The sequence below is a fragment of the Leuresthes tenuis genome, unplaced genomic scaffold, assembly GCF_036924035.1.
Source record: "Leuresthes tenuis unplaced genomic scaffold, fLeuTen1.0.hap1 SCAF_4, whole genome shotgun sequence".
NCBI lineage: Eukaryota > Metazoa > Chordata > Actinopteri > Atheriniformes > Atherinopsidae > Leuresthes > Leuresthes tenuis.
In genome coordinates, this window is record NW_027325358.1 from 27,973,630 (window position 1) to 28,000,981 (window position 27,352).

The window sequence follows — 27,352 nt, forward strand, 5'->3', positions numbered from 1 at the left end:
CTTTATTTTTATAACCAATGTAAAGTAGCCAATCGCATTTGAGGTCAAGGTACAGGAAGTGGGTGTGGTTAGCGAGTTCGAGCACGACGGACACGGTCGATGCAGGAGAGAAACGTATCGACAGTTGAAAAGTCAAGTTTACTCTTTATTGCCTCTTTATTGATTTGCATCATTTCTGGTGAAAGACTTCGGTCAGGACTCTTTTGTGAAACTGGAATAGTGTTGAAGTGCATCAGTGTGAGTGGACAACACTAGACAAAGTTACCAGAGTTAGCTGCTAATTCAGTGGCTAATGTGTTTTCCATGGCCTTAGCTGAAGGCTAGCGACCAGCAAACCGGAGCTGCAAAGCCTGCAAAACGACGGCGGAGACCCGACGGAGCCGGACAGTGTTGCCGTGTGAGGGACTGTTTCTTTGTTGTCGGCTGCGGGAATCGTCGCTTCATCCTGCGAATCTTCTCTCCTTTCTTCCTGCCGCTTGTGACTGCGTGCGAGCAGTGACATCAGTAAAGGTACCGTTTTTATTTATTTATTTGGCCTTTGAGGTGAAACAGTCGTGGCTTTAATGTACCCAAACAGCGCCCAGGCCTGCAACGTCCTGAACTGAGCATTAGTTTGTTACAGTATACTGCTGGTTTTAGGTTATTTGGGCCCAAAGGTAATCTTTTGAGTAAACCAACATCAATGCATGCAAAATGGCGTATTTATGAAAGCATAAACGTAATGACTTAAAAAGTTAGATAAACATGTTTTTCTGGTTTTATACAGAAAAAGTTTCAGTAACTTGAAGCACCAAAAACAACCATCTTTTCCCAATATTGACTAAACTGTTTTTCAAAACACTATATGGATGAGCACCTGCATTGAGGTGTGACAGATCTGTGCATTTTACAACTACCATCCACCCTGACTACCTCATATTGACTCTAAAACACTGGATGCATCATTGCATGAAAAAAATAAGAAAATAAATAAAGATAGAATAATCCAATCAACTTTTACACAAAAAGTACAATATAGTGGAAAAAAGCATTAAAACCCTAAAAAAAAAATCTAAGGCATTCACATCAGCAATATTTTGTTTGGACTGAACCAAAAACTCTCTCACTACTTGTTTGGAAACTGCTTACTATATCTGAATAATTTCTTTGGAAGTTGGACTACATTTAAATTATTACAAATCATCATGATGGTGATAGATGATCATGAAATAATAGAATTCATATCTCAAATACATGAAAGCATTTTTAACCTGTTTAATTTTTAAGTTTTGAATACATAAATTGATCCTTTTGTGTTTTCAGTTGTGTGACCCAGAGCAGCTGGTGTATATTTACAGTACTGTTATGGAGCACTCTTGCTTCAGCCTTCAGCTGTAATAGCTGCACTGCCTGACAGACTATAAGATTCCTGAGGAGCCACAACAGAAACAGGACATGAGAAATGATTTGTCATTTATCATCAAATACAGTACGTACAGCAACAAGTCCTGCTGGAAAAACTGTGAAGAGTACTGAGAGAGGAGTATGTAGCTGTCAGTCAAATATCCTGTGGTCCTGCCCCTCTCATTAAGAAGGCAAACAGGGAAGGGAGGTTGGGGGGGGTAGACAAGGATGGAGAAATCAGACACCAGCGTCATAAAACCATCTAACCCCATCTTGTACCCATCACCCCCTGAAGCACTGAGGTGGTGTGGGGAGGGAATTACTTAGACGTGTCTCTGTGTGCATGTCTGGGTGTGTGTGGGTGTTTATGTATGGGGGGTGGACTGTCAATCCCTTTAGGATTATGCCCCTTCCCCTTCTCTCCTTCCTGGCTCTGTTCTTTACTCTTTCACTCTGCTACCCCTCGGGCAATCATCTTACAACTTGCATGGCCAGCACTCATTCAGATATCCCTAACAATGCGTAGCAATGGTAACCATGTGAGTGCTGGCCAGGCATGGAGGAATGCATAGATTTAGTTTCACAGCATCGTCCCTGTTGAAATAAAGAAAGGGGAAAAAAAAAAAAGGAAAATTCCACAATATCTTAAAAGAAAATGCTGTTTCTAAAGACTGATTATAGGAAAACAAATATTTGTTGTTAATAAATATAAAATTAAAATTATTTTGACATAAAATGTGTTTTCAGATCTGAATAAAGGTATGAGCTATCGTATGTGAAAAGGTTCTAACTGAATACTTTTTTATTACCACTTTTAGAGTTTTTATGGACTTCATTGTCAGCCAGCAATGATTATAACACCAGGCTTCAATAAATGAGACTGTCTTCCTCTCCAAAATGCGCCCATGTGGCCTATGTGCATGCAGTCAGATAAGGTCTATTATTAAAATCCTCCTCAACTTCTAGTGATTCTGACAGCATCTGCATGTTAAATCCAAACTGGAAACGTTGTTTAATCCCTACCTAGGAAAGAGAAAAGTTTTAGTAAAATGTTGTGGCAGAGCATATGTTGGTCTCAATCTCCTATCTCTAAGGCCCATGGTTAAAAGAACAGCATGAAGATGCTTCATCCAATCAACCCTCCTTCCTCCTTATGCAGAGTTTGTGCCTTATTCATTAACAGAATTGACAGTGATATTAGCTCCATTGTGGGAAAGCTTAGATGAGATCTACTATCCTGATGCCATCAAACTGCCATGAGAATTATGAGCCAAACACGTGACTTGTGATCATATTGCCCTGAAGAAATAGTGCAAAAAGTTTAAACTATCATCGGAGCCAGCCATTTGATAGGATTCTGGTACTGCGGCTAATCAAATGGCCCAGTGCTGGGGATAATCTCCTGCACAGGATTACATATTGATTTGGAATGTCTACAAAAAGCTTATAATATAAAACTGCAGCAAAAGTAACAGAGTATGTGAATCTTTCAGAGAGGAGCATCAACTTCCAAATAAAGAGACCCAGTGAACAAACCAAACAAGAAATAAATGGAGAAATCAATGTCGGGGTACAGTCGCACATTGTTAACTGAAGAATAACATCTCTACCCTGTTTTTTCGTGGTGGTGGTGGGATGACTGCAAGTTTGCTTCAGCTTTATTGTGTTTATTTACATCCTTAAAACTCCTTCACAAAGCTTTACTTTTTATAGAAATGGGGTGTTCCAGTCTGTCCTTTCTAAGTTGAGTAACAATGTTTTTTTCTAAGTGTTCATAGACCTACTCATTGCCTTAATCATACCTTTGATCTTGTGCTGATTTATGGCACTGAGAGTGAACAGTTAACAGTGTTCCTCATAATCCTGTCTTGCCTGACCATTTTTTGATAACTTTTGAATTTACGTGACTTGACTATACAGCTTCTGAGAAGAATTTTAATTATTTTAATTAACAGACAACGGCTACCTAAATTTTACTCTAGCAATGCTTGACTCTCTTGTTGACAGCACTATAGTTTCAATGCGTACAACACTGGACAATGTTGCCCCTCTGAAAAGGAAGGTAATCAGTCAGAAGAGGCTGGTATAATTCACAACTATGTGCTTTAAAGTAGACTACAAGAAAGCTAGAGAGACAGTGGCGTTCCTCTAATTTAGGAGAGTCTCAATTAGTCTGGAAAGATAGTTTGATAACGTATAAGAAAGCCCTTCGTAAAGCTAGAACTGCTTATTATTCATTATTGATAGAAGAGAATAAGAATAATCCCAGGTGTTTTTTCAGTACTGTAGCCAGGTTGACAAAGAGTCCAAGCTCTGTTGAGCCAGGTATTCCTTTAACTCTCAGCAGTGATGATTTCATTCTTTATCAATAAAATAATTTCTATCAGAGAGAAGATTAATGGAATCCTTCCCGCTATTATTACCGATGTATCATCAAGTACAGCAGCTTTAGAAATATCTTTAAAACCGGACTTATATTTAGATGACTTCTGTCCCTTTGATCTCTCTGAGCTAACAACAGCAATAGTCTCTTCTAAACCATCAACTTGTATTTCATTAACAAACAAACAATAAACCAGACAGCACAGCTCTTACAAAGTTACATAATGATAATAATAATAACAATAATACACATGGGTTACATGAAAAAACACATTTGGGTCATAATTATGTTCTTTACAATGTGGTCAAGGGATTTACCAATCGTTGTTTTATTTGTAAAGACAGCAGTGGTTGACCTTTCTTCATTAATTGAATCAGATCACTGGGAAGATAATCAAGAAAGGAATACCATATATCATAGTTGGCATTGTTGTTACCTTTTAAAATGACATTAAGATGTTCCATAGGAAAAACCTTAAATGTTTCTCTGTACCACTTTGTGACTGAAGGAGGCTTCTCCTGAATTCACTAGAACAGAACACATTACCTTGCTAAGAGCAGGAGTACACACATCAAAGTGAGCTGTCCTGCAGATAATCATAGTTATGATCGTTGATCGTAGTTATGCTTAGAAGAAACAATGTAAATGTAATTTATTTATACAGCCCTTTACAACAATCCATTTCGGTGTACCAAAGTGCTTTACAGCAGATAATAGATAAAGAAAAGAATAAGTACAAAACAATAAAATTACCGTAAACTCAATAAAATACAGCAAAATTGAATAAGATAATATAAAAGAGTCACCATTCTACTGGGTATTAAAAGCCATCTGAAATAAGTATGTTTTAAGCCTAGATTTAAAGAGGATCTATACTGGATCTAATGTTACTGTTTTGTGAAATATAGAGCTAAGCTATTTAGCAACATATTTATTATTGTAAAATAATAAATTATTATTATTTATTTTCCAACTTCTATTTTACACTTTTTTCATAAGGGGAGATTTGAGGATCTATTTTGTGTAGAAAGTGAGGGGTGCGCTGCATTCTATATTGACTCTCCCGGATTTTATTGCATATAAATACCTTCTTTGCAGATATGAAAGCATCTGACCATGCCTTTTCAATAAGTTTAACCTCCCAATTCTTTTCCCAAAGCTCCCTTGTCCTGTCAGCATTAGCAGAATTGAAAGAGATTATTGTTCTTAATTAAAATTAAGAAGGAAGCTTTCAATAAAACTTAAAATTGGTTGGTTATGTGGGAATGTTATATGATTTTACAAAATGCCTCACTTGAAGAAAACCAAAAAAATTATTACGTGAAATTTTATACTTATTCTGAATTTCTTTGACTGACATGAAGGTACCATTTTCAAATAAATCAGAAACTAATCGCAATTCCTTTGAGTACTAGTCATCGAAAATACTCTTTCCTATGCCTGGAAAGAAAGCTTTATTATTAATCAAAGGTTGCAATGCTGAATAATCTCTCCGGCCAGTGTGCCGCCAAATCCTAAGTGTGCTTTGCATGACAGTTGTTCTTAACCTCTACTGGGAGTTCAGCTATATCAGTTGAAATAAGGCAGAAAAAAGACAGAGGGGCAAAACACCAAGCATCCACAGGGTTCTCCTCGTGGTGCAGAAAATGTTTAAGCCAATTTGATATTATCCGGGCAAGACAAGCCCAATTATAATAAAGAAAGTTAGGGAGTGCTTGCTTCTCAGGATTAGTAATAAATAGTAATATATTGTCAGCATAGAGCAATATTCTACATTCATTATTTCCTAACTTGACAGAAGAAAATCCCTGGTGGGTCCTAATAGCCTCTGCAAGTGGCTCGAGTGCAAATAATAAAGGTGAGAGGGGACAGCCCTGACGTGAGCCTCTACTCAAGGGGACAACATCAGACACAGAACCATTCACCAGTATTCTTGCAGCCTATACCAAAATCCAGTCAATGAAATTGGAACCCAAACCATACCTGCCCACAACACCAAATAGATACTCCCTCTGTACCCGATCAAATGCCTTTTCAGCATCCAACGAAACCACAAGAACTGGCTTCCTTGTATTTTGAGAAATCTGTATAAGATTTAAAAGCCGTTGGACATTGGAGTGGGAGTACCTTCCTCCGATAAATCCTTTCTGGCCGATCAAGATAGGCAACACCTCCTCCAATCTCCGAACCAGAAGCTTGGATAATATTTTACAATTACCCCCAAGTAAACTTAATAGTATGTAAGATGCACACAAATCAGACGGGTTGTCTTTCTTTAGAATCAGAGAGATATGGGCAAGGTTTAAAGTTGGAGGAAGTGTGCCCCTTTCAAAAGACTCCATAAATATGTTAGGTTACGGACCCACCACATATTTGGCCATCTTTTTAAAAAATTCAGGCCCAAACCCATCGGGGACTGGAGCCTTCACACTCTGTAGGGATTTAATGGTCTCCAGAACTTCATTGGCTGTGATCGTCCCGTATAGATCCTTACTGCTTTCTACAGTTAAGGTAAGGAGATTCATTCTGTCCAAAAAGCTATGTTTTAAAATTGATGTATTTTGATACCCGGATGAATATAATTCCTGGTAATATATAATATAATTCCTCTTTTATAATTTTACTGATCATTTTGATTTCAAAATGTTGCTCACCCTTCCTGTCTCTCAGCGAAAGTATTGCATATAACCCTGTCTTGCCCTGGGATAATCGAGCAAGTAGTTGGCCTGATTTGTTACTGGATTCAAACAATCTATGCCTGGCGTAAAATATTGCTGATTCAGCTTTTTGAGTTGGCAACTGATCGAATGCAGATTTGGCTGCCCCCAAGCTCCTTAAAGCAGTGGTGGAAAAATATTCTTTAAAGTCTCTTTCTAAGGTAGCAATATCTAGTTCAAGTTCTAATTGTTTAGTTAATGTACTCTTCTTTTTTGCGGCTGTGTAAGGACCCTCTGAGAAAGGCTTTTCTCGCCTCCATCAAGGTAGAAGCAAAAACGTCAGGTGAATCGTTTGTGGACATAATGAGTTCCCATTGATTTATTTATTTATTTTTAAATTGCCAACAATGCAGGGTTGCTAAAAAGAGATGGATTTAAACGCCAATGTCTAGAAAAGGGTCATAGTAAGGTGGCAAGAGTTCTACAGAGACTGATGAGTTGTCTGAAAGAAGACGTGCTGATGGAGCATGCACCAATCCTGTGAAGGACTGATCTGGAAACAAAAATATAATCAATTCTAGATAAAGAGTTATGCGGATGAGAGAAAAATTAAATCTTTATCTTTAGGATTAGTGATTCTCCATGCGTCAAATAGACCAAGGTCCGAACAAAGCTCTGTTGTGGCTTTTGTCATTTTTTTAAGGAAATTGGGTTTTAGGTGGCCTGTAAGCCATGTCAGAGAACAGGCAGTTAAAGTTCAATTCAATTCAATTCAATTTTATTTATATAGCGCCAGATTACAACAATTGTCATCTCAAGGCACTTAAGTAATATAGTCCAATTCAAGCCAATTGGAATTCAATTCATTGTAATCATAATCCAATTAATTCATATAGAGCCAATTCAAAGATTAATATCCTAGCTAAGGAAACCAACAGATTGCACCGAAATGTGTCTTCAGTCCAATCTCCCGTCCTGAGCGTGCCTGTGGCAACTGTGGAAAGGAACGACCCCCTTTTAACAGGAAGAAACCTCTGGCAGAACCAGACTCAGGAAGGGTGGCCATCCGCCTCGACCAGCTGGGGTTTGAGAAGACAGAAAAGAGGGGGGAAAAACACCATAACGCCATTCAAAGGATATCTGTTGGAACAGGGAAACATAGGTTAATAACCACAATAATGTCACATGTACATAAAATCAATTTTGAAATTAAACAGGGGGAAAAAGAGAGCAAAGTGAGGAAAGGTGTGACAGATGAGGTCCCCCAGCAGTCTAAGCCTATAGCAGCTTAACTATGGGATGTTTCAGGATTACCTGAGCCATCCCTAACTATAAGCTTTATCGAAAAGAAAAGTTTTAAGCCTAATCTTAAAAGTGGAAAGGGTGTCTGCTTCCCGGACATTTACTGGCAGCTTATTCCACAAGAGAGGGGCCTGATAACTGAAGGCTCTACCTCCCATTCTACTTTTAGAAACTCTGGGAACAACAAGTAAACCTGCAGTTTGGGGGCGAAGTGCTCTGTTAGGAAAATATCTTACAATTAAATCTTTAAGATATGATGGAGCTCGGTCATTAAGAACTTTATATGTGAGAAGAAGAATCTTAAATTCTATTCTGAATTTAACAGGGAGCCAATGAAGAGAAGCTAAAACTGGAGAAACATGATCTCTCCTGTTAGTTCTCATCAGAACTCTGGCTGCAGCATTTTGGATCAGCTGGAGGCTTTTCAGAGAATATGTGGGACAGCCCAATAATAAGGAATTACAGTAGTCCAATCTTGAAGTAACAAATGCATGAACTAGTTTCTCTGCATCACCTTGAGACAGGATGTTCCTGATTTTGGCAATATTACGAAGGTGAAAGAAGGCAGTCCTAGAAACCAGTTTTATATGTGCGTCAAATGATAAATTCTGGTCAAAAATAACTCCAAGGTTCCTCACTGTAGAACTAGAAGCCAAGGAAATACCATCTAGAGTAACTATATAACTAGACAATTTCTCCCTGAAGCGCTCAGGTCCAAAGAGAACAACTTCAGTTTTGTCTGAATTTAAAAGCAGACAGTTCTGAGTCATCCAGGTCTTTATGTCTTTAAGACAGGCTTGTAGTCTGACCAACCTGTAGGTTTCATCTGGTTTCATAGATAAGTACAGCTGAGTATCATCAGCATAACAATGGAAATTTATGCCATGCTGTCTGATAATGTTACCTAATGGGAGCATGTATAAAGTAAGAAGAATCGGTCCAAGCACAGAACCCTGAGGAACTCCATGACTTACTCCAACGTGTGAGGAAGATTCTTCATTTACAAGAACAAACTGGAATCTATCAGATAAATATGACTTAAACCAGCCTAATGCAGTTCCTTTAATCCCAATAACATGTTCAAGTCTCTGTAACAGAATGCTGTGATCGATCGTATCAAATGCAGCACTGAGATCCAACAGGACAAGCACAGAAACAAGTCCGCTATCAGAAGCTAACAGGAGATCATTGGTAACTTTCACCAGTGCCGTTTCTGTGCTATGATGTACTCTGAATCCTGACTGAAACTCTTCAAACAGATTATTTCTATGTAAATGATCACAAAGTTGAACTGCAACTATTTTTTCAAGAACTTTGGACAAAAAAGGGAGATTGGATATAGGTCGATAATTAGCCAACACTTCTGAATCAAGAAGAAGAAAAGTTGCCTCTAAGTATCACATATGGTGGGTAGACGGAGGAGATATTAGCCAGTAACTTAGAATAAAATGAGCTGTCAAAAGTGTTGGGTGCATAGACACTTCCCATAGGAATCTTTTCACCATACAGAACCCCTGTAACCATAACAAATCTCCCTTCTGTATCTCAGATGACGTGTGAAGGCAATACATTTGTGAATAAGTATTGCTACCCATCTACCTTTGGTTGAAAGAGGAGTAATACATTTGGCCCACCCAATCACGCTTTAATTTGAAATGTTCAAGATCTGTGAGGTGGGTTTCCTGTGACTTTGCCACTTGCACCTTATCTTTTTTTAAACATGGAAAGTATTTTGCGCCTCTTCCAACATGGTTCATTCCCTTGACATTCAATGTTATGACTTTTGTGTTACTCATGAGGTAGCTGATTATTTGAACAAAAAATAAAAATTATCCTGATGAAGATCAAACCGAAAGATGATGACCGATTATGACAGATATAGTACAATAAAATAGTATTTGGCATATTAATTGGATGGGCTGTGCTGGTATGAACATTTCCATCTTCTAATGATGGGAAAATAACTGGAATCTTCTCCATACTGAAAAAAACAATGTAAAGATGAAGACAATGAAAATTATGAACAATCAAAACAAGAAGATACCCACTGGGTAGTGCAATAGGTGCACATGCTGCTAGGAGTTTCCACTTCTGGAGCAAGGCAGAAGGAAGAAAAAAACCAAAAAAAAACCAACTCCATGTCCCACCCCAACCCCCACAACAGAACGGTAACACTTGCCTGTTACCACTCTTGGCATCAATCAACAAAAAACATCTATAGCTGTAATTATGAGCCACAAAAGGGCCCCTCATTAAATGTTAACATATCAAAGTAAACATTATGAAGAGGTAACTACACCACATGGCAAATAATAAAAAGGGAATAAATAAATAAAAACAATTTAGTAGTACCAGGACCATTTACGCTTGTCTGAGACTTACATTGACATTCCCACAAAGTGCTGTCCTAAAGAAACAGACTTGATAAACCTGAGCTGTGTTGTGTAGTCCCAGATTAAACAGGAAGCAAGTCACAGTTGGAAAGTGGCTCCTGTCCAACTTTACCCCAGTGTGTTGAGAAATTCTTCTGCATTACCTCTTGTTTCAAACTTGAGCTCAGTGCCATTGTGGTTCACAGTCAGTCAGTGGGGTTACATGAGTGCCATTGAATCGGATTAATGGCTAAATTACAATAAGATTGAGTTACTGAGTTCATGTAGACACCTTATTCTGACAAAAAAAAATGGATCGGATCAGGTTACTCGCGATCGAATTAAGACCCCAAGATTACTCGATCCAAATGTACACTGAACATGGATGTAGACGGTAGTGGACGGATTGAGCGTTCTGCGCATGCTCGAGATTTTTTTCCCGGGATTATCACCCGGAAGTCGAAGGAGATTATATTACTGCCGTTGTTGCCGCCGTCGGAAAGACATAAACAACGCGATGGTGAATGCGCCGTTGTGCCATAACCCTGCTCATCACAAAGAAATGTAGAGGGACATAGTTTCATCTTGCTCTTCATTCACCATCTTTCTCGAATGTCTTAGTTTTGTTGTTGTTGGTGGTGAAGACGTCAACCGGAAGTGGCTCTATTAGCGATAGTTAAGATGGGTACAGCGTCACCTATCGTACTGGGGTATGACATGCTTTGTGCCAGTGATTTGATTCATTCAGCGCCATATATCCAAGGATAATTACCCTTGCTCAGATAAGGAGCATAACCCAACTATAGCTATAATCAAGTAAATCCCATCATGTAGACCCACTGACTGTAGCCGGGAAGCGCATCCCGAAGCGGATACCCTTATCTATCGGTGTCTGGCACACATCGTTGAAAGACCGCCAGCTCTTTCAAACCGCAGATGACAAGTATTTATGTGTGAAGATCCGTTGGCCCTCATATTCCAAATTAGGCGTCACCCTCACTGCTGCCATTATCCTCAGTGTATACCAGGAGTTGTGAAGTTTAATAATCACCAGGCAGGGGGCCCGCGGCCCCAAGCTATGATGTGCCCGGTCAATTTTAATACGGCTTTTTGCACTGGGGCTCACCTCCAACCCAAGCACAGTTGGCAGCCAAGACTAAAAAAAGTTGGTTGGGCCTTTTCCTTCCGTGCCCAGGTTGAGAACTCAAATGTTATCTCGTCTGCTCTGGTTCTTCATATCATCCGTGCATTCGGCCATTAGCTTAATTTTCCTCTTGGCCTTAGAAACTCTCCCGTCAAGACAGGTCACTATGTCCTGCACATCTGATACTCTTTGCTCTGCCTCGGTAATGCGTTTCCACTGGCTTTCCAAGGTTCTCGATATCCTAGATAAAGTTTCTGTGAACTTACAGAATTTCTCTTCCATTTTTAACGCTGAAGTTTTGAGTCACCTCGCGAATCAAAGCCGTGGTGTTCATCGCTGGCAAGGGCTTCTCACATGTTGATGGCGACGCTGTTGTTTGTCTTGCAGTTGTTGCAGTCGTCATTCTTCGTGGGTTAATTTTCGTCTGTTTCAACATCTCTTGTTGTCTAAAAATGAGCTGTTTCTTCTTGTCACTAAATAGTATGCCAATAACTGAACATAAAATGCCAAATGGCAACAATAACTTGCACTAAATGTGATTAGAGATAAGTGGGAGCGGGAGCTCTGTGCAAACACTTCCTCCAGCCAACCATCGTCACGTGACCGATCTTCTCTTAGCTTCTGATTGCGGGTTTGTGTCTGAGCTTGTCCTGTTGGATCTCAGTGCTGCATTTGATACAGTCGATCACAGCATTCTATTACAGAGACTTGAGCATGTTATTGGGATTAAAGGAACTGCATTAGGCTGGTTTAAGTAATATTTATCTGGTAGATTCCAGTTTGTTCTTGTAAATTAATAATCTTCCTCACACCAGAGTAAGTCATTGAGTTCCTCAAGGTTCTTTGCTTGGACCGATTCTTTTTACTTTACACATGCTTTCATTAGGTAACATTATTCGACAGCATGGCATAAATTTCTTATTGCTATGCTGATGATACTCAGCTGTACTTATCTATAAAACCAGATGAACCCAAAAGGTTGGTCAGACTACAAACAAGACTTAAAGACTTGGATGACTGATGAATTTAAGAACAAAACTGAAGTTGTTCTCTTTGAACCTGAGCGCTTCAGGGAGAAATTGTCCAGCTATACAGTTACTCTAGATGGTATTTCCTTGGCTTCTCGTACTACAGTGAGGAACCTTGGAGTTATTTTAGACCAGAATTTATCATTTGGTTCTAGGGGTGGTGTCACAAGGACATTGGCCCCAGCTGAAATCTGATAGGCCCCCTAAAGTGCCCCTGTCCTCATCTGTCCTTTGTCCGAGAGCGACGATCAGATTATGGTGGATGCAATTTCATGCCAAAACACTAGTGGTGCTAATGAGCCAAATAGGAATATCCAGCGTGAATAAAGCTTACAGAAGTAGAAGATCTGAACGATCTTGAACGATGTTTGACAAATACTTGGCCCCTTTATGAATATTGTGGCCCCTTGATGAGCCCCTTACCTAGAAAAATCCTGGATCTGCCACTGTTTGACACACATATAAAACAGATTTCTAGGACTGCCTTCTTTCACCTTCGTAATATTGCCAAAATCAGGAACATCCTGTCTCAGCGCGATGCAGAGAAACTAGTCCATGCACTTAAAGATCGGACAACTGTAATTCTTTTTTATTGGGCTGTCCCACATAATAGCTTCCACCTGATCCAAACTGCTGCAGCCAGAGTTCTGATGAGATCCTGTTTAATTTGTCTCATTAGAATTGACCTGCCTCCTCCTTCCTGGAGGGTGTGGTGATGAGAGGAGGTCAGGAGATCACCAGTTCAAGACACATTCAATTAAATTTTTATTTGTATAGCGCCAGATTACAACAATTGTCATCTCAAGGCACTTAAGTAATATAGTCCAATTCAAGCCAATTGGAATTCAATTAATTGTAATCATAATCCAATTAATTAATATAGAGCCAATTCAAAAACAATATCCAAGCTAAGGAAACCAACAGATTGCCCCGAAACTTGTCTTCAGTCCAATCTCCCGTCCTGAGCGTTCCTATGGCGACTGTGGAAAGGAACAACTCCCTTTTAACAGGAAGAAACCTCTGGCAGAACCAGACTCAGGAAGGGTTGCCATCCGCCTCAACCAGCTGGGGTTTGAGAAGACAGAAAAGAGGGGGGAAAAACACCATAACGCCATTCAAAGGATATCTGTTGGAACAGGGAAACACAAGTTAATAACCACAATAACGTCACATGTACATAAAATCAATTGAGAAATTAAACAGGGGGAAAAAGACAGCAAAGTGAGGAAAGGTGTGACAGATGAGGTCCCCCAGCAGTCTAAGCCTATAGCAGCTTAACTATGTAATTTTTCAGGACATCCAGCACAATATTTGCAACAGTCTTTGTATTTTTCTATTTTCCTTCTACTCGTGACTCCTAATGTTTCTGCTGTGCTCTCACCTACAAATGGTTGGGATTAAAAGTAAATGGTAAGAATCAGAATTAATGAACACGGTTAGCTCTTCATGCTACAAAATACATTCCAAGACGAAATCTAAACTGTTATGGTCCTGCATATTTTGCTCTTCAGGGTCACACGCAGGCTGCCCTATGACAGCCAAAGTATATGTTACCATGTTACCATCTTACAGTTTACATCTATGGATTGTGAAACTATCATGTGTTACATGTTTTATGGTGAGATTGGGATGCTTATTTTTATTCACTGGGTGAGAGGCAGGTTACATCATACATCATAGTCTGTGATAGGGCCAGCACAAAGAGAAGCTCTTTGCAACCGTCCATTGGAAAATTGTTTGGAACATTGGAACTAAAATATGGAAAGAAATGTAAGACTTCTGTCAGATGATTCCTAACAGCTTTGCTAAGCCTCTGACCTGACATCTATAACACAACCAGCAGCATCCAAAATGTCAGTTTCATTAGTTGTTTTAGTACAAATATTTAAGTTTTTGATTAATCGATCAAAAGCTCTTGCAGAACCTCTCTACCAGAAAACCATGGCCATTTTCACCATAAAACTTTAAACATGTTTCATGGAGGTGTATATGCGAGATGGCAGATGTTAAAATATTTAGGTCAGTACTTAAAGCTTTAGTCTAGCAGTGAGTTACCTCCTAAAAATGTATCTGTACCTGAATATCTTTAATTATTTTTCTCCTATCAAAACTCCTTGAAATTGTCTTGGGATGTGACTCAGCTTGTTACTTATTCAGTAAATGGGATCAATGAATATATTAATCTCGCCCAGTCTATATCTCTCCCCACCAGCAGTTCTGCAAAGTCAGCTCCAACTCTGCAAACTCACTGTGCAATACTTGGATTGTAAAGAACGTACAGCCATAAAATAATGATCAGGTCTGCTTTTACTCACTGAGCACAGGCCACACAGACAGTGTGACAAGTGGCACCTGTTTGTACTCAACTTGCTTTCAGAAAAATGCTGGCAGAGCTGCTCTACTCTCTGCCACTCTCCTCCCCAGACTGACTGGGGCAGAGAGGCTGGGGAGTGGGTCTCTCAAGCAGAAATGCCCAGGGAAGATATGGTCTCATGCAGTGACACGAGAGACTACGTAGCCTCATTCCCATATACCAGTGTTTCTCAATTCCGGTCCTCATGACCCACTGCCCTGCATGTTTTCGATGTTTCCCTCCTCCACCACACCTGATTCAAATGAATGGCTCCTTATCAGGCCACTGCAGAGCTTGATGACGAGCTGATAATTTGAATCAGGTTTGGTGGAGGAGGGATTATAAAACATTAACTGCCATATACTGAAGGTGACTTCCATCACATGATACATGGCTCGCTTTTTTTTTTTTTTGATAATACCTCTTACTTTCTTTGGTGCTACTTCAGCGAGTTTCCAAGAAAGCCGAGCAGATACTATGCTGCAACATGGAAACACTGCAAAGCGTTGATTGGTCAGAGAGAATCATCACCTGTGGGTGGAAACAACTCTCCGCTTCACTGCGCACACAAAGACACACTTCCTTGTTCTATGAAGCTGTTTGAAAGTCAAGCAGACAATTTACAACAAATCAGGAACAACTCTCCAAATCAGGAGAAGAGAGGACCCAAATGCAGGCACAGAAAAAGGCAGGAGATTGTACAAGAACTTAAGCTGATCTATTTTAAACTGTAACAAAAAGCAAAGCCAAGCCAACAACAAAAATCTGAGAAACAAACTAAACTTGACTGAAACTATAAACAAGAACATGAACTGACCAGAGCAACATGAGGTAACAACAGCAAGGATCAGACAATGACTGAGAGAAAGAAGGGAGCCTAAATACTGTGGGAGAACTGATGAGTGAATGATTGCAGCTGAGAAGATTGAACACAAGCGAGTCAGTGAAGCTAATGACTGAACTGAGAAACTAAGGACAACTGTTGCTGTGAAAGTAGAAACAGAAACTGAACTGAGACAAGACAAGACTAAGAGACAAAAGCAATCGTAACAGACAAACCATGAGAGAGAGTGCTTGCAGATGTTAGCAAGCTGTTGCACCTGGCTGATTGGCAGGACTCATGGTCCCAACAAATGAGCTGTCAGTTGAAATGATAGAAAAGCTTATAAAACTTCCTCAATAAGGTTATCCAACTCAGTGTGGTTAGCTGTGTCTAAAATTTGGAGCATGTATAGACAAATTGGGAAGGTTCTAAAAAGGAAACCTACAGGACATTAAAGTATCAGGACAATGTCAAACTCAAAGCAGAATGTCTTGAAAAAAGCAAATACACAGTAAAAGAAATCAAAAACAATCGAGCAGAAACAGGACTCAATGATTATGCTTGACCTGCCAGGAAGCGGATGAAAGAAATGAGATATACATCCCAAAAAGCCAAACATAAAACATTGCTAACACTTAAACAGAAGAAAACAAGATTATGGTGAACTAAGGAGAAGCATGATGGACTGTGGACGATTGGGTGAAAGTGAAATTCAGGAATGAATCACAAATATGCATTGGGCAAAGAAATGGTGCCAGAACTTTAGTTGGTGCAGGTCCATTGAAACATGTAAATATCATTACCTGAAGAAAATAAATAAATTTCCACAATCATTGATGATATGGGGTTGATGTCAGAAAAAAAGAGTAAACTTTTTTTCCCCCAGAAAATGACATATCAGCTCAATATTGTGGCCTCCGAACAGTATGAATCTCAGTCTGACTCAAAAATGTACTATGATCATTTAAAAGAAAATAATGTGTATTTGGCGCTTTGCAGAACACACAAAAAACATCTTATGGGCATGTTAAAAAGGTGAAAATTTTTATCTTTAGTGGAGGCGTACTTTAAAATTTTGTCAGTAATCTTGTCTGAAATCTGGATATTGTTTGATAGAGCCCATTTGTAAGCACTGTAAGACAGTCTACATATTGATGGTGATTCAAGACACCAATGAAAATGTTAATTTTGCAGAGACCGGTAGATTTCTTCTTCCAAATGAAAAAGTACATATTAGTCTAATCAGCAGTGGGCTTTATCAGAACAGAGGCTGTAGCTCTTCTCTGCCAGACTGTTATCACTGTTAAGTTGAACTTAGGCTACTTTCCAAGTACAGCTGAGGTTTTTGAGAACCTGTCGTCAATGAGCCTGTTTTGCTTTTTTTCAGAGTTCCTGCTCCGCTGAGATTCTGTCTGTGTACCCTATTGTTCTGCAAGAGTTCTGATTGCGTCATTCCATTTTGAATAAGAAGAATCTTCCTCACACACCAGAGTAAGTCATGGAGTTCCTCAGGGTTCTGTGCTTGGACCGATTCTTTTTACTTTATACATGCTTCCATTAGGTAACATTATTAGACAGCATAGCATAAATTTCCATTGCTATGCTGATGATACTCAGCTGTACTTATCTATGAAACCAGATGAAATCAACAGGTTGGTCAGACTACAAGCATGTCTTAAAGACATAAAGACCTGGATGACTCAGAACTGTCTGCTTCTAAATTCAGACAAAACTGAAGTTCTCTTTAGACTGGAGCGCTTCAAGGAGAAATTGTCTAGTTATATAGTTACTCTAGATGGTATTTCCTTGACTTCTAGTACTAAAGTGAGGAGCCTTGCAGTTATTTTAGACCAGAATTTATCATTTGATACGCACACAAAACTGGTTTCTAGGACTGCCTTCTTTCACCCTCGTAATATTGCCAAAATCAGGAACTTCCTGTCTCAGGGTGATGCAGAGAAACTAGTCCATGCATTTGTTACTTCAAGATTGGACTACTGTAATTCTTTATTATTGGGCTGTCCCACATATTCTCTGAATAGCCTCCAGCTGATCCAAAATACTGCAGCCAGTGTTCTGATGAGAACTAACAGGAGAGATCATATTTCTCCAGTTTTAGCTTCTCTTCATTGACTCCCTGTTAAATTCGGAATAGAATTTAAGATTCTTCTCCTCACATATAAAGCTCTTAATGACCGAGCTCCATCATATCTTAAAGATTTAATTGTAAGATATTTTCTTAACAGAGCACTTCGCTTCCAAACTGCAGGTTTACTTGTTTCCCAGAGTTTCTAAAAGTAGAATGGGAGGCAGAGCCTTCAGTTATCAGGCCCCTCTCTTGTGGAATAAACTGCCAGTAAATGTCCGGGAAGCAGACACCCTTTCCACTTTTAAGATTAGGCTTAAAATTATTTTCCTTTTTGATAAAGCTTATAGTTAGGGATGGCTCAGGTAATCCTGAAACATCCCATAGTTAAGCTGCTATATGCTTTGACTGCTGGGGGACCTCATCTGTCACACCTTTCCTCACTTTGCTCTTTTTTTCCCCCTGTTTAATTTCTCAAATGATATTATGTACATGTGACATTATTGTGGTTATTAACTTGTGTTTCCCTGTTCCAACAGTTATCCTTTGACTGGTGTTTTTTCCCCCTCTTTTCTGTCTTCTCAAACCCGAGCTGGTCAAGGTGGATGGCCACCCTTCCTGAGTCTGGTTCTGCCAGAGGTTTCTTTTTGTTAAAAGGGAGTCATTCCTTTCCACAGTCGCCACAGGCACGCCATCAGGACGAGAGATTGGACTGAAAACAAGTTTCGGTGCAATCTGTTGGTTTCCTTAGCTTGGATATTGTTTTTGAATTGGCTCTATATTAATTAATTGGATTATTTTGAAATTAATTAATTGGTTTTCATTGGATTATGATTACAATGAATTGAATTCCAATAGGCTTGAATTGGACTATATTATTTAAGTGATTTGAGATGACAGTTGTTATAATTTGGCACTATATAAATAAAACTCAATTGAATTGAATTGAATTGAATAAAACACTCATCTGGAAGGACTCACCTGGACTCTGTCACTTCTGCTGTTTCAGATTCCACCTGCCTGCCCACTCTCCACCCTCTCTCAAACACATTTTCTGGAAATCTGGTTTCTAGAAACCAACCCTGTTTTGGACCTCCCTCTTGGATTTCAGAGCTACTGACAAAAGTAGGACACAATTCTCTCCTCTGTTCATTCTTCATACCACTCCAAATTAATCTCTTACTAATCTCTCCTCTCCAACAGAAAGCTGTGAACCTGCACATAGATGGACTGTCAGTCCGTACTCACCTGATGCCTCTCTGCTCATTCACTGTAAATGAGTCACTATACACTCTTTTGCCCGCTGAGTTAATCTGTTCTAGTCCTGAATCATGACACAAATCTGCTAAACACACAGGACCTGTTGGATGTTATAGAGAAATGCATTATTTTAAAACTCGAGAAAGAAACTAGAAAGTCCAAAACAGATCTTTTTACACTCCCTTCCAATCAGCTTGTTTTCTTTATCATGACTATTCCACATTTTGTTGTGAGACTGAACAGATCAGCTGAAACACTCAGTGTATTTAAATCCAGGTTGAAGACACATCTATTTTCATCTGCATTTGAATAAGCTTGAGTTTCAAAACGGAATCATGTTTTAACTATTGATTTTATCTTTCATATATATCATTTTTTCTGATTTTATCTATTGTTCTTATTTCCTTCTTTTGTTTAAATTTTAAATCATGCTTTTTATTTCTTCTGTTTTAATGTCTCTGTAAAGCACTTTGAATCACCTTGTTGTTGAATTGTGCTATACAATTCAGTGCTTGCCTTGCCTTGCCTTGAACTGGATGTTCAGATATTGCACAATACCTTTACATTGAATGTTGACAAATAAAATGTCAGCTCTTACTGCTCCTAAAAAGGAGGATTAGGAAAAAACTCAAGAGTTTTTAAATTTTTTAAATTCAATCTTCTTTTTTTTCTTTACACTTTAAATTAGCAGGGAACCTTTGAGGAGAATGAGGACACATGCATACACACTCGTATAAAAAAAAAAAAAACAGATTAGAGAAAACAATACCCACATGACTTCGATGCAAGGCAAATACAGCAAACTCCCTTCAATCAATAGTCCGCACCTAATAGTCACGAAATTAACTGATATCAGGTGCACATATGACTGATGGTTGGAAACAACTAAGAATGATGGGTAAAGGGAGGAGGAACTGCACAGAGTCTCCTTAGCAACCCACAGCAATCCCTCCTCTTTGTTCCCTCCAAACATAAAACTAATTGGAATTGATTTATTATGGATTAGGTACTTTATCAGGTGAGAGAAGGAATTACCATGGTGAGCAAAAGGGCTGCGATAGGTCATTGCTGAATGGTAAAATCAATTTGAGATGACTGTGCCGCATCGTAAGGAGAACGTAGTTCAAATCAAAATTCATGTCAAAAGTCAGATCTTTTTCAATTTTATTGTAAATATGAAAAAAACCTATATGGAAAAAAGTGATAAAGTCTAATTTAATTTTGTCTGAAAGTATTTAATTTTCTTTTTAAAAGATGAAAGTTTGTGTCGCTTATCAGCTGACACTTGCAGGAAATCCACAGTTCTTTTTCTTTTTTTCTGTTCTGTTCTGATTCTTTTTATCTGTTTATTCTTCCTCATGTTTTCAGGTGTCTGGTGTCAGTTTAGCACCTTGTCAAATCCTCTCCAGCTCTGGCTCCTTTTCTCATCCTGAGCAACTTGAAACTTCATCAGTATGTTAATTACATAATCTTTAAACACTAAAAGAAACCATTAATAAACATTGATTTGAACACTTGCCACCGGTGACTCACATTAATCCAGTGCAAATTGCTGATATACAAACTGCAACAGAGGGTTATTTGTGGAGGATTACCTAAAGAAAATGGACAGAAGAGACACCAATCGCACTCAGTGGCATAGACGAAATTAGAGATATTCAAAAAGTGAGAAGAGGACTCCCCCTTTTCTTATTCTGTTGTTATGGTCAAGAAGCTTTTTAAAAGGAAAAGACTTTCTAACATAGAAATAATTTTATTCAAAGATACTTCCCATGTCCCACTGATTATGAAACCACCCATAGTCACTATAGAGTCAAGACCGGGATTGCCTTGACAAGCCACAGTGAATAAAATTGTGATTTAATGCTATATCATGCCATCCAACATGGCATTTTTTCAAAGTTTCAGGTGAGGCTCAGCTCAGCTGAATTAAAATAGATGTTTTATTAATTATTGAATTACTTATCAAAAGGACATAAAAACCATCACAAACAAGATACATAAAACAAACAGAGTCACGAAGAGAACCACGAAGAAAACAAAATGATCACAATAAAACACAGCATGACAACAAAAAAACATTCCAAAAATGCGCAAAGGAACTATAAAGAGATTAAACAAACAAAATATGGAAATTATAAAACAACAACAATTACATAACACCCAACAGAAGACTCAAAAGAACCACTATAATATGTGGCCACTAAGACATTCTAAATTACCACAAAGGCCAACCTGTAAGACACTTAAAACGATCGCTTTTCATGACTTTGAAACTAATGAATATCTTTGGACAGACTTATTTTTAAAATGTTAGTGTAGGGTATTCTGAACAAATGTCAAACAGCAAAATCTGGTTTTGGCTCACTTGGTAAGTGTGTATGAGATCAACAAAAATAATTACAAGCATCCCCTAAGTGGTTAAGAATTTAACTAAAATGAGGGGAGCATCTTAGTTGTAATTTGTCAAACAGCAGGTCCACTGTCCCTGAGTTTGAATGCCTCTATTCTAATTAACACTTAAAACAACACGAGAAGTTTGTGAACATTAAAACTATCTCTTTCTGACTCATTTTGAAGTACAGTGACTTTGGTGATGCACATTCCTTCAGCAGTTCACGACGTAAGGGTTTCTAGTCCCGTTTGCTTTACAGTTGCCTGGCATTTTTTTTGCCCTCTTCAGCATAACAACATCATGTATATGACTGTACATTTGCAGGGCTCACATGTTAAATTTTTTTTTTTACAAATGTGCAAATCATAAACAAATTTATATTTTACTAACAAAAATTTACTCTCAATCTAAAAAATGTGGTCATCCTCATCCTAAGAGATTTAAAAATACTGGATGTTTTATGCTGCAGCAGTCGAGTTCAGAAAGCATCGATATTCTCAGATGATTCTGTCCATTGTTAAATGCATGCATGGTCTGACATACCAGGCCAAGTTACATTTGTGCATAGATTTAGGGTTCTACTTGCCAGTGAATGGGGACTTTTAGACCATTTTAAAACTCTGTTCTGTTGACCCAGTTTTTTTTTTTTCATATTGGTGAACATCTGCTCATTTTTACTTCTGAGAGACTCTGCCTCTATCTGGTGTTCTTTTTATAGCCAACCATGTTACTGACCTGTTGCCAGTTAACTTAATTAGTTGCAAAAACATTTTCTCCAGCTCTTTCTACTAAAAAGTACCACTTACTTTTTGTAGCCGTTTTTGTCCCCGTTCCAACATTTTTGAGAAGTGTTGCTGTCATCAACGATGAGATTTATCATGAAATAGTAAAATGTCGACCGCTGGGATAGGCTCCAGCCCCCCTGCGACCCGACCGACGGATTAAGCGGGTATAGAAAATGGATGGATGGATGGATAGTAAAATGTCTTACTTTCAATATTTGATCTTCTGTGATATGTTTTGACACCCTCACTTACTGACAGGTATTAGTGTCAGGATCTGACATAAAAGGAGCACGCATTAAAGGTTTAGTCCAAAAAAGGATGGGTTGTGGTTTACATCTTTTTGCCAAGTTTGGTCTGTGAATCATGTAAGTTCCATCCAATTTTTCTCAATGCAAGATGTCAAAGAATGTTTGTTCTCAGTGCATGATATAACAATGAGCCTGGAGAAAGGAGCAAAAGATTATCCAGCCTGTTAGCACTGCGCTGATGAGCTGTCTCCACTATTCACAGACATTTTCAACACCTCACTGGAGACAGGTCATGTGCCAGCCTGTTTCAAGATCTCAACTATCATTCCTGTTTCCAAGAAGCCAAGGTCCACAGGGCTTTATGACTTTAGATCCATCACACCCTGACCTCATTGGTTGTGATGTCTGTGGTAAGTTCAGCTGGAGAAGAACAACTCGAAAATGTCTTGGCCGTATTTGCACTTTACATAATGGCAAAATAAACATTACATCTAGAACTCTGTAGACATCTCTGTCGCCTGGAGGTCAAGCATAGGACTACAAATGGGGTGGGGGAGTCCTTCAAAATAAATGCAACGTCAACCCCAAGTGGGCGCATGGCTCTTGTGCTCTTATTCTGAAAAAGAGTAACTTAATAATGTTCACATCACAAGAAAGTCCTTTGAGCGCCTTGTTCTTTCACACCTCAAAGAGATCACCGTCCCCTTCCTGGACCCTCTGCAATTTGCCTACAGAGCCAACGGGTCTGTAGACGACTCAGTCAACTTGGCCCTCCACTACATTCTCCAGCACCTGGTACCTACACCAGGATCCTGTGGATTTCATCAGCATCCGCTCTCTCATCAAGAAAGCCCAGCAGAGGATGTACTTCCTGCGGCAGCTGAAGAAATTCAACCTGCCAAGGACAATGATGGTGCACTTCTACTCATCCATCATTGAGTCCTTCCTCACCGCTTCCATCACCATCTCGACTGCCACTGCCAAGGACAAGGGCAGACTGCAACATGTCATTTGGTCTGCAGAGAGGGTGACTAGCTGCAATCTTCCATCTCTCCAGGACCTGTACGCCTCCAGGACGCAAGCAGGGAAGATTGTGGCTGATCCCTCTGTAAGAGACACTTCCCTCTGGCAGGCGGCTGTGGTCCATCAGGACCAAAACCTCAAACCACAAGAACAGTTTCTTCCCATCCGCCACTAGACTTATCAACAAGGCCCTAAGCCCTCCTTGATAATGACCCTCTCCCCTTCCAGACTTACAAGCCACATTAACGTAGCATTTCTGCGTTACATTAATAATAATAATAATAATGATAATACGTTTTATTTGGAGGCTCTTTTCAAGTCACCCAAGGTCCCCTTACAATAAATAAATACAGGATAAAAGCATGAAAGATAGAAACAACATTTAAACAGAACGTGAACATAAAAACAAGTGAAGTGCACAGGGTCCAGTTATAGAGAGTATGCCAGTTTGAACAGGTGAGTTTTGAGTTGAGACTTGAATGATGTGATGGAGTCTGATTGTCTTATGTGTGGGGGTAGGGAGTTCCAGTGTCTGGGTGCAGAGCAGCTGAAGGCTCGGGTTCCCATGGTACTGAGGCGTGACGTGGGGATGGTTAGCAGTCCAGAAGAGGATGAGCGGAGAGTGGGGGAGGGAGTTTGTTCGTTAAGGAGGTTGCAGAAGTAAGTGGGGGCTAGATTGTGGAGATCTTTATAGGTGAGGAGAAGGTTTTTGTGGTCGATGCGATATTGTACAGAGAGCCAGTGAGGTTGGATGAGTACAGGGGTGACGTGGTCCGACGATGTGGTACAGGTGATGATCCGGGTGGCCGAGTTCTGAATGATTTGCAGTCTGTCGATGAGTTTGGCGGGGAGTCCGGTGAGGAGGACATTGCAGTAGTCGATGCGGGATGTGACAAATGAGTGGACCAGGATTTCAGTGCTGGACTGGAGAAGGGTACAGGGAATCCGTTGACGATGATGGGTGGAGCTGGGATGTGTTGGGATTTGGTGATGATGGATTTGGAGCCGATGAGCAGGGCCTCGGTTTTATTGCCTTTTAGCTTTTTTTCTTACAGTACAGTACCAGTGGTGAGGGAGGAGTTAATTATGTTGGTGATCGTGGGGGAAATGCATGGCAGACAGGCTTTGACAAGGGAGGTGGGACGAGGATCGAGCTCACAGATGGTGGTTTTGGCTTTATGGATGAGTTCCAAGATGGTGTGTTCTGATATTGGGGTGAAGTCGGAGAGGGAGCTGATGAGAGGTTGGCCAGTGGTGATCATCCAGGGTGGATCGTTTGGTCACTCTATTTATTTGGGACCACTTCATCCTGTTGTATATCTGAACATTTATAGTATTTATAGCATTTAGCTTGCACTACAGCTTCTTATTTTTTTAGTGCAAACCTACTTGGCAATAAACTTGATTATGAGCTAGAGGAGTAAATACTGTAATAAATCTGTGATTAGGGTGCATCAGTGTCCATGGCATGGATGAATTGCAAATATGTGAAGGTATCTCTGCTCAAGTGTATATATTAACTTACAATTAAGAAGTCTTTTCCTAAATGGTTATTTTAGCAGACAATATGCCTGACGTTGTTTTGCACAAACTATTTCATTCGAAGTAAACACAAGAAAAAAAAAAATGCACCCGTCTCAGTGAATAATTCCCTATTATCCCTATATAGACCAGTGAGCAGTGCTGACCAACATGTCATTGGGACCATCAGGTGGAAACCTCCTTTCATCAGTGTTTCATCTAGTTGGGCCCACGACACCTCAAGGAGGCTAGACAATGATCACTGGCGTCCCAGAGTCACTCCCCTAATGCCAGCCATCACTGCTCCTCACACCACAGCAACCATATTTTCTTCCACAACCACAAGCTACCCCAACCTCTCACCATTCACCAGTCATAGCGGGATGGAGAGACAAACCCCGGTTCGGGTAGGGGGTAGAATTAGAAGAGGTAAAGATAAGTAGGAATGGGATTCAAACCCTGGTTCGGGAAGGGAGTAATGAAAGTATAGAAGTTGCCAAAGGTGGAGGCAGGACAAGACAAACTAGGAGATTCAGCAGACAAACTCACCTAAACAGTCCTACAATCACTAAAAATGCCTGCAAAAACAAGGCCATACAGGACAACTCACCTAAAATGGCTGCCTGGTTTCAAAAGGCTCACATGGGCCACACCCTCCACTTAAATATATCCTGGATTTCTTCCTTGCTTCTTCCAAGAGTCTGTTTACCCTAAGCGCTCTCCCTGCTGGGCCCCCAGTTACTATTGCTTCTTCCAATCCAAATCCACTGACTGGACTTTACTGCCTCATCTGACATTTCCTTCACTATTTTCTTCACACTCTGTCCACTTATACCCAACTCCCTCAACAATGAGACAACAGACCTTTCAACAAATCCTCCATATCCTACTTCCACTGGACTTATCCCAACTTTCCATCCTCGTTGCTCTGCTTCTGCCCCCAACTCCACATATCTAAGCTTTTTCCTTTCATATGCTTCTACCACAAATTCCTCACAAGGGACAGTCAGCTCAATGAAACAGACACTCATTCTACTCCTAGACCACAAGACTATGTCAGGATATGCTTTAGATTTATAGAAGCTATTTCCTAGGAAACAAGAAGCTTTCCTCCTAAATCTCCCTGCATCTCCCAATCACAAGCATCCTCTAAGCTGCCTTGCCTCCTTATTGTCTTATTAACTTTCTCCCCCTCTTGAACAAACTGAATTCCCACTCTCTTCACCTTAGACCCTCCTAAATTTACCTGCCTTCGTTTATCTTCAATACCTGCAGCTAAGCTTCTTAATACTTGGTTATGTCGTCATGTATATCGGCCTTGTGACAGGCTAACCTTACAACTTGACAAGTTGCAGTACCTGAACATAACGAACATAGCGGGTCTCCATTTACCCAGAGTTTTGGGGAGTTGGCAATACATCATATGTTGCCCCTATTAAAAATCTAATACTCCTTTCTCCTTTCCTCCATACTCTACATCTCTTTTCAACGAAGCTTTTTCTTCTCTATACTTTCCCAATTCAAACACTGTCCCTGCTTAGCCTGAGCCACTGCCTTCATAGATACAGAGTGTTGTATAAATGTGTGCATGTGCAAAAAACAATAACCACAGACTGCTGGTCAACTGAAATTTTGTAATTGACACAAATGGTTATAATCTCTTGCAACATTCCAAAAATATGTGTGCTAAGTTACCAAATCATTATATAGCATAATTAAAAGACAGGGTGATGTAATACAAGGGTAAACTTAGATTTTAAGAAAGTTGATTTGATTATGACTGGCTTGAATTGGACTGTATTTTTGGAAGTGCCTTCAGATGATAGTTGCTATGATTTTGCACTATATGTGGTATTTGATTTAATGTAAGGTAACTATCAACATTTTTTTTTTTTTTTTTTATTATAATGAAATGGTCAGTGGATCCACTGAAAATAATTTATTTGAACTGGTCTGGACTTTTTTTATGCATCAATTTTGCTATCAAGATTACATGTGCAAACTGTGTAAATATATCCAGTATATACAACTACAGCATCTTGTGTAATCATCATATTTACCCATTTTCACTGTCTTAGTTGGGTTTTCTTTTCCTTGCCAAAAAATGTCTCGGGAGTAACAACTTTCATATGAAGGTAAATTCTCCCAGAAGCCTCACAGATAGAGCTTTAAAACCCTTGCTGTGTTTTTGTTCTACATTTTTTTTTTCTGTTTGCTTTAGATAACAAATCTTTGGTTGACCCCGAGCGTTTGGGAGAGCATTACAAATTAATCCCACTTTTAATAAATCTGTCTAAAGCCTGAGATTCTTACTCGAAAAGGAGGAAAGAAAGAAAAAGGGGAAGAAGAGAATAAAGGGATCTGAGCGGAAAAGAAATATATTAAACCCTGTGATCACAGGCAGCTTTTCTTGTTTGTTATCCCTCCATTTTACCTTTAATCCAATACTTACTAATCCAATTTGTCTTTCAGGCTTTGACCCTAACTTCTCCTCATCTTACAGCTTTTGTAGAAATATGCCTATGCCTCAAGCATTGTGACCACTCCTTACACAGTTCTGCTCAAACATACTGTCGATTCGGGGACAAA

General features: G+C 39.5%; 1 long non-coding RNA gene across 3 annotated transcripts; it reads left to right on the forward strand.

Moving 5' to 3' along the window:
• The first annotated feature begins 77 nt into the window (after window positions 1-77).
• On the forward strand, window positions 78-26,900 carry LOC140304760 (uncharacterized). 3 transcript variants are annotated; one of them, XR_011915289.1, is made up of 4 exons: window positions 78-510; window positions 16,833-18,259; window positions 18,541-18,656; window positions 18,735-26,900. It is a non-coding gene; the product is annotated as an uncharacterized lncRNA (long non-coding RNA). The 3 variants fall into 3 exon arrangements; XR_011915288.1 differs by having other exon boundaries at window positions 78-237; window positions 314-510; window positions 16,833-18,656; XR_011915287.1 differs by having other exon boundaries at window positions 16,833-18,656.
• Window positions 26,901-27,352: the final 452 nt, after the last annotated feature.